Source organism: Cervus elaphus, chromosome 11 (assembly GCF_910594005.1).
Source record: "Cervus elaphus chromosome 11, mCerEla1.1, whole genome shotgun sequence".
Classification (NCBI taxonomy): Eukaryota; Metazoa; Chordata; class Mammalia; order Artiodactyla; family Cervidae; genus Cervus; species Cervus elaphus.
Window position 1 is genome coordinate 36,181,389 of NC_057825.1, and position 9,160 is coordinate 36,190,548.

The window sequence follows — 9,160 nt, forward strand, 5'->3', positions numbered from 1 at the left end:
AACCTAATCAGAAACATGTTCAAAGCACTCACGGCATAGAGACTTGCCAGGCACTTGACCTTCAGAACAGAAGCCTTAGTCACCGAGGACCAGAGGGAGAGAAATAGCTAGCGTTGATGGTATGACAGCACTTGCAGCCACAGCTGCATCTCAACGGGCAGTCATCACATGGACGCCCCACTCATCTAAAAACCAACGTGACCCTCTTCTCCCCAGACCAGCCCCTTCTGGGCTTTGCTTTTCCAGCAGATGGTGACAGTTTTCCAGTCATGCAAGCTCAAGGACTCCAAGACTCTTCCAATTCCCTCTGCCTTCTGCTCCCACGTCCAAACAATCACTGAATTCTAAAGCCTTCATCTTTGCATGGCCTCTCACCTTGTCGTTTGCAGCTCCCATGGACATAACCTCCCTCTTGGGCCATCACAGCAGATCCCCTTCTGACCTCCCTTTCTCCAACTTGCCCCTCGTTTCTTACTTTTGGATGGTTATCCCCATGTGGGCTCCTGTCAAGAAGACAGCCCCAGCTGCTCCCCATCATCTCTCCACAGAAGGGAGAGAACCTTAGAGAGAGCGGAGTCATGCCAGTCCTTCACACCTGTTTCCCCTGAAGTCACTGGGAGGTATTTGTTGCTGCTTGTAACAAAGACTCAGACACAAAGGTGGTTAAACAACATGAATTGGATAAGAAGTTTCTGTTTCTATTTGGGTGGAGGTCAGCGTTATTTCCCTACCTTAGACCCAGAAAACAGAGCACTTGTTCAACGGCCGAGGTGCCCCTGGCACATAAGTGTATGTGCCTGTGTGGACATGTGGAGGTCCCAAGAACAAAAGAAGAGCTGGGTGACTTGCTGGCATCCGATACCAGGGCATTTCTTAACGTTCTTTGTTGAATAAATAGCTTTCACCTGCCCGTGTCCCTTTGTGCCAAAGGGCAGGCTAGCTATGAAGGTGGGAGGCCATCTGACTGCCATGAAGGCCAGTGGAACCTCCCTGGGTTTTGATGGAAATGCAGCAGTTCACGTGCCATGTGCTTCTAGCTAAGGCACTGGCAAGTGTGAGACCAGTGCAAACATTCCATGAAATGTGCTGGGAAGAAGGAGAGATGGGTTATCAACAATTATACTTTATAATTTTGTATTATATCAAAATCATTCTCTTCTAAGACAACTGGCTTGGCCTCTCTGTCTCAGGAAATAAGAAAGGTTTGCTGCCTTTACTATGTTTTCCTGTTAACAAGCAACAGAATGAAATAATTGATGCAGGTTTTACTTTCCCTTCATTTTCCTGTTCATCTTTAGGCAGATCCAGTAGAGGATAATTTAACACCACACCACCAAGGAAGCGAGTGTCAGCCCCTGCATGCGTGCTCTGTCACTTCAGTCATGTCCGGTGCTTTGCAACCCCATGGACCTGTCAGGCTCCTCTATCCATTGGATTCTCCAGGCAATACCACTGGAGTGGGTTGCCATGCCCTCTTCTATGGGATCTTCCTGACCCAGGGATCGAACCCACATCTCCTGTGTCTCCTGCACAGCAGGTGGATTCTTTATCGCTGAGCCATCAGGGAAACCCATGTCTGCCAATACTGTACCCTTATGTGTGAGGAGCTGATGACGGGGAATATCAGGCCTATTTTACAGAGGGGCAAACTGAGGCCAGACTAGTGAAAAGACCTATTTGTTCTCTTGTTAAGAATGTCAGACAACATCATATCTGGTGTGTAATTCATTAGTCTTTATATTTTCTTCTTTTTAAATGAGGAAATTAGTCAGAACTGTGGAAGAGTAGGGTCCCACAGACAGAGGCAATAATGTGAGAATAACCCTGGGGAGTGGGTGTGGAGGGGACCCCTCTAGTGAGGAAAGGGATGTGATGTGGATCAGGGCTTTCACTGCTGGGCTCTCCACCTACTCCTAAACAAAAAGAACACATGGCTAGGGGCAGGCAACCCCACTCCCATGTGCTCCCCCAGCCTCCAGAATGGCTCAAACACATCTCATGCTCCAGCTGTAGTAACATCAGGGGCATTAAATTTAGAAAACAGCCTCTGAAGGATGTCTTTCCCTCTTTTCGGTTTTTCTTTCCTCAGAGAAGGCCAGGGTAACAAGGAACAAGACAGTCAGGTGCTTACTCAGAGGGCAAGTGGAGATGCAAGGCAAGACCCCTGCAGGAGTTTAGGCTTCACATGTCAGGATGGGGGTCATGGAGGCCAACTGCCCCACTGTGCTCAGTAGCTGGTGAGCAGCACCTTTCCCTGCTTTGCCTGAGCTCGTGTGCCACACTGTCCGCTGGCGAGGCTTAGCAATCTTCACAGAAGCCTCTGCCCCCACCCCACCCCCCCAGGGCCTCAGCAAGCAGGTGAAAGGGCACTTGTCTTTCTCACCATCACGGTCTGTCATCGGCTTTGCTCAGGCTGGTGCAGGATTTCAGCAGTGACGTCAGGGCCACCTCCATCCTGGTGCACACCTGAGCTGCTTGGCCTGGCCTGGGCCTGAGCAGAGGCACTGGGTGCCTGGGGTCCACTTGGAGAAATTCCCTTTGGTCTGAAGTTACCCCTTCTTAGTAAAAAGGAAGGAGGAAAATGATCTGCCCAGACATTTTATTGACCCCTCCTCGCTGGTGTTAATCTGCTATAATGCTGTCGGCAGGTTAGAGCTGGGGACTAGAATTCCCATCAGATCCTTCCAGAAGGGCTGTGACCGACTATGGAAATCATTTTCCATGTGTGCCTGTGGTTGCACCCGCCCAGACTTTCTGAGGGGTGCCCTTCCTTCTCTGTCCCCAGCCTTCAACCAGCAACCATCATCCAGCATTCAAGCCCACGAGATCTTCCTTCTCACTCACTCAGCCCGCCTGAAATGACACTATTAGACGGAGACCCTGGAGGTACTTTGAGCATGTCATTCTCACAATAGTGTGAATTTATTTGGCAGATCAAGTTTGCTTGCCTGGCAGCTGCCTAAGATTAGAGAGGTGAAGGACAGACATTTCAATGGAAAAGAAAAAGATGCTTTTGGCGTTTGGAGGCTGTTATGAAGGAGGGAGCATGGGTTTCTTGAGATCAGTGGGTGCCCAAGGCGGGTCATAAAAAGGTGAGAAACAAGAGGAGATGGAAAGGGGAAGTCTCAGAAGACACAATTTCACATAAACTCAATCTGACCTACTTAACACTTCTGCTTAGGCCCCACCCAACTGGAGGAGAAATGCTGATATTAACTCAAATAACAGAGAGGCGAAGAAAACCGGACTGGTTTGGCTAATAGAAGTGACAGACTTTTTTCCTACCAGAAATTCCATGCACAGTCCACTCTGCAGGGCACACGGCCCTTTCCTAACAAATAAGCATCCGATTAGCATGCAGACTTGGGGTCCCAGGGGCATCCAATGCCCCTTCCCAAGATCTCAACTCTTTGGCTCATTCCTGGTTCCAGGCACACGCTGTCACTTTCTCACCCCTAGTCTTTGCTTGTGCCATTCTTTTGCTAGGATTTCCTTTCTCTGACTTTTCCCCATCCTTTGAGGCCAGCTCAGTTCAGCTCAGTTCAGTTCAGTCGCTCAGCCGTGTCTGACTCAGTAGCATGCTTTCCCTTTAGCTTCTCCAGAAAACATTCAATCATTCAACCACTATTTCTTGAGTGCCTACTATGTGCCAGGTATCTTTCCAGGTGGTGAAGGTACAGCAGGAAACAAAACACTCAATCCTTTACCTTATAGAGCTTATATTCTGGTGGTCAGCATCCATCTTCCCAAGACAAGAGCAATCACAACAACCCCCATGCTCACATCTCTATCACTCTATCAGATGGTTCTAGAAGGGGTTGGCCTTGCCCCACCTCCCCAGGGACAGACACCATGCCAAGCACCAGAGGCAGCCCCTGACTTCTTTATATAAGGAACACAGGGACAGAAAATCTGGTAGGAAGGGTAGAGGCTAGGGGTCTTATATGCAAACTGTACTTGCGTAGCTTGTGTGCTGTTTTTATTCAGTTTTATCCTTGTTTAGAGGATCACTAAAGCAATTTAGAATTGATGTTTTTGAAATGTGTTGGAGAAGACTCTTGAGAGTCCCTTGGACTGCAAGGAAACCAATCCTGAATATTCACTGGAAAGACTGATGCTGAATCTGAAGCTCCAATACTTTGGCCACCTGATGCAAAGAAATGACTCATTGGAAAAGACCCTGATGCTGGGAAAGATTGAAAGCAGGAGAAGGGGGTGACAGAGGATGAGATGGTTGGATGGCATCACCAACTCAATGGACATGAGTTTGAGCAAGCTGCAGGAGCTGGTGATGGACAGGGAAGCCTGGTGTGCTGCAGTCCATGGGGTTGCAAAGAGTCAGACACGACTGAGTGACCAAACTGAACGGAAAGCAATTTAGTGATTTGTCTTAGAGCTGTGTTGGCCTGTCAGATCCCTTGTTATCACGTAGTTTGTGTGTCTATTTGGGATGGTTTTCAAGGGTGATGGAGGTGGGAGAGAACTGAAGATCTCCAAAAGTAATTCCTTAGAACTCCACCATCTGGCACATAGTAAGTGCTTAAAACCTGCTAATTCTACCTGTTGGTAGAATTGTTGTTGAAAGGTCGGGAAGGTGTAATATGGACCCAGCTATCTGATCCTGAGACTGGGCACCATGTGGGTGTGAAACACACCAGGGACTCCAGCGTTCTGGTGTTAGCTCGGGTTACTGAGTTGGCAGGGGCCTTCCGAAGGAACTGCTCCTCGTGCATAATTCACTGCTTGTTCCTCCAAGGAGGAGCAGTGGGTGTGAAATCAACAGGGACGCCACTGCCCCTGGAGGAAGCTGGCTGACATCCTGTATATTCGAAAAGAAAACTGAAAGCGCTTTTCTTCACAAGAAACCATTGTAAGTGTTTTCCTCTTTTTTTCCTAACCCCTCAGGTACCATGGAGTTTCTGGGGTCCAGAGTTGTGGGTGAAACAGTGAGGGGTGGGGGGTGGAGTGTAGGGTGGTACAAAGGGAATTTGGGTTGTTCTGTGGTCCGTGCTCTTTGTCTGATTTGAGGAAGGTGTCAGCCTACTGGAGCCCACCCTGAGGAGCCCTCAGCTATATGATCTGTGATCTGCATCCTGGTGATAGTAACCTCTTTTCTGGCTGTTAAAGTGCATTCCTGTGTGGATGGGGAAAGAGAGAAAGCAAGCTAGGGCCAGAGCCGGGACAGGAATGTGACTATTTCCTTAATTGGACATAAGAGCCTTGAACTGTTCCAGTTTCAGTGTTTCTTTTAAGAGCCTGGACCCTAAAGATTCCATAGAGTTTTCTTTCTCTGAAAAACCCCTTTGGTTCAAAGGCCCCTCGATAGAAATAAAGAATAAGCCAGGGTTGGATGTCTTTGATATTTAGGAAGGCAAGAGTTCACGGGCTGCCAGATCCCAGGCTTCTCTGGGGTGGGGGGTGGGGGTGGTGAGAGCAATCTGGGCAGAATAATGAAGGCTCCTCGCATGATGGCACACGGCAAGAGCATCCACGGGCTTTATACTGGGCTGCAGAGCTCTGATGAGAGGATGCAAAGCACTTCCCTCTTGAGCATTTATAGAAGCAATTTCTCTCGGCCTTATTAGCACCCTGAGAGCCAAAAAGAGACGCTATTGCCTGCTTTGTTGCTTTAAGAGCCTGAGACCGAGAGTTCACACAACGTGCTGAGGACTTACAGCGAAGTCAGAGGAAGGCTAGAGGGTTCTGTCTGGTGGGTTAGGGTCGCTCTGCATGGTGGGCTGCTAAGTCCCTAATGGCTGAGGTGGGAAAGTGTGCCCACACTCTCAGGCCTGCTCCTTCATCATGTGCCCAGAACCCAGCTGAATGCTTGCTGGGAGGCCCCAAAAACTCCAGGAGGTGAGAGGCGAGCTGCTGTGCTGTGGGGGCCACTGCAATGCCCACCAGGCAGAGCTGCTCCGCTTGCCTCTGATGTCTGCCCTCCCCCACCGCCCCCAAAGCTGGAAATTTCAGTCAAGGGGCTCCAGGGGAAAATGGGGCAGTCTGTGGTTGTGAGAAACTGAAGCATATGCAATCATGTCTGCTGAACACCCCTTTCCTCCCCCCACCCCACACCTTAAAAACAAGCTGCGCGTCTGCTCAGTGCTTTCCAACTTACCAAGTGTTTTCATAACATTATCTCATTTCATCCTCACATCAACCCACACACATTCTTGCCTTTCAGATTTCTTATACACTCAAATGAGTTTCACTGAAAAAGGCTAGAAACTCCCCATCTCCCACTCACTTTTTTTTTTTTTTTAAGCCCCAAGGCTTGGACCGATACCTTGAGAAGTTCCTAGATCCCCAGGGTAGGAAATTTGTTTATTTTACCCCACTGGATGGACACAAAGTAGTCCTGATCTTTGCTACTGGAATCAACACTTTTGTATTCAGTTTATAGATTAGTAGTTAAAACAAATTAAACCACAGAGACCAGAATAAACGTATTGTGGGGAAAACATAGGCTTTAGAACCAACAAGCCCCAAAGTCAAATTTTAGTTGAGCCATTTGAGAGTCATGTTACTTAACTTCTCAGATCCTCTCTTTTTTAGCTATAAAATGAAGCAATCATGCCACTGTCCTCAAGTTGTTTGTGAGGCATAGGGGTTTTAACAGACACGAGTGTACCTCAGCACGCTTACATTGTGAAGTTCCTTCTAACTCCACCACTAAGGACCAGCTCCACCATTGCTAGCACATGACAAGCAATAGTGCCTTTTGGCAAAGCCAGAGGGAGATAATGTGTGGAAACATATTGCTAAATGAATGTGAATGGAGACTTTTTCTCCTCGATGAATAATCAGCTATGTGTCCTGCATACATGGCACAGTGCTGCCTGAGATAGCTCTAATGAAAAATAAAGCTCAGTACTTTTATCCTTTTTTAAAAATTCTTATCTTAGGTGAGAGGAGAAAGAGCTGGGAAACTGGATTTATGTAATGTTGGAAAGCAAGGCAGTTCTGATTATGCTTTATCAAAGCATAATTGCAATGCAACTCTCTAGTTCCTGGGGATAAAGACAGGAGAAGGGAATACGGAGGAGTATTTAGTTCCCTGTTCTGCACATAGTAAATGCTTGGTAAATGTTGGTGGTAGACTGAGAGGGTTTTGAGAGACCAGGTCATGTGTTTGATTTCTGCTGCTGACTTCCTGGCAAGTACAATGCAAGGTGTGGTGTTGTAGTGGAAAGAACATTTGACCAGCAGTCTGAAGGCCTGCGTTCAGTTTCCATCTATACCCCTTTAACAGCCTGGCGACCTAGGACATGCCACTTAATCTTTGATGTCTTCTTACCTGTAAAATGAGGAGACTGGACTTGGTGATTTGGAAAGTCTCTTTCAGCTTTAAAGTTTTGGGCCTCCATGCAACTTCATGCATTTGTGTTCCTGTTTCTTCATTTATTCAAAGGCGGTAGGTAGTAGGGATAGAAACCTATCACATGGGATATTGGGAAGAAATGGTCAGCCTGTAGATTAAAATAACCTATGTCTCTACCCACAGCAGTGTAGCTGAGTGGCTGTGTAATCCTTGGAAAGCCCCTTCATTTGTTTCAGATTCAGCTGGAATATTTGTAAAGTTGTGCTATGGTGATCTTTCTATTGATGTGTTCTTTCGAGAGTTGAGATCATGGAAATGCTTTGAAAACCTGCAAGGTACTATATAGGGTATTCTAATTGAGAAATGGTATAGCTGTTATGGGCTTCCCAGTTGGCACTAGTGGTAAAGAACTCACCTGCCAATGCAGGAGACATTAGAGATGCTGGTTCGATCCCTGGGTCAGAAAGATCCCCTGCAGGAGGACATGGCAACCCACTGCAGTATTCTTGCCTGGAGAATCCTATGGACAGAGAAGCCTGATGGGCTATGGTCTATAAGGTTGCAGAGAGTCAGATACTGACTGAAGCAACTTAGCGTGCACATGCATGCATGCGTAGCTGTTATACTTGTATCAAAGTTTAGCCCCCTGCTTCCCTTATTTTCAAATGAATGAATGTGTCACAAGGACCCAGAGGAGAAACGGAAAGTATAGATTTGGGGTCCCAACCCAAAGATTACTTTCAACTCCATCCTAAGAAATGGAGGTGAAATTTAGCTAAAACTGGCATTAATACAAAGTTTCCCCAAGAGGAGCATAAGATAATTACCTCAATGTTCTCCAATGTAGGAAATTTTTCCAGACACCAGATAGGCCAGATATCTGCTGGTGGGGGCCTTACTTCCCACCCTCTTCTCCAAATGAGGCCTTTTTGACACTAAGGAGTGCATAAGTGTGTGGGGGGGGGGCGCGGGAGTAGCTTTCTGAGTTTTGAGAGTTTCACAAAGCAATAATCACAAAGATGCAACACAGGGCTGTTGGGTGTATAAGTGGTAAGACAGCCCTTCATGCCAGGCCTTGCCACGGATTGTTACTGGGGAGAGATGGCAGAGAGCACCCAGGCCCTGGCTCAGGAACCTCGTCTAGGTGCCCAGAAAGTCCAGGCTGGAAACCAGGTCTTCAATCACTGGCTTCTATTTGGTTGGAGTAGATGACTTGTCACAGTCACAGGCATCCTTTGAGAAGCTTCCCTACCCTGTAGACAAGGCGCAAACAGCGCCCCCTGTCGGCAGTAAACGCACACTTGGAATCCGACCCCCACCCACCCCCTTGACACCTGTCCATAGAAGCATCATCGCTCTCAGCAGGATACTACCATCAAAAGAGCAGAATGAAGGTGGTAATGGGCAGCTGAAATCAATTTCTGATAGATCTTGTGGGGTAGGAGTGGAGGACAAGTTGGTGAGAAGCTCCTGAATTTCTCTGGTTGGAAACAGCAACTAGGGATCTGGCCTGGGGGCACATTTTCAAAGGAAGTCCTTTGTTTTTATTCAGATTGTATATATGAATGACTAAAAAGAGCAAAATTGGTTTTCATGTAATTATTCTTGTACATTCTTATCGATTATTTTTATTTGGGTTGGCTTGAGAGGGTTGATCAAATCATGAGGGCCCCCCTCATGACTCTGCCACTGTTAAAACCTCGCCATTAATCCTATCCTCCTTTACCCGAGGTAAACCTGATGTTTCTACTTTTAAGCACAAACATATGGACCCAATACATTCACTATCTTTCAAAGAGCTGAGTTCAACGCACACTTCATTTTGCCTAGTTTGGGATACCT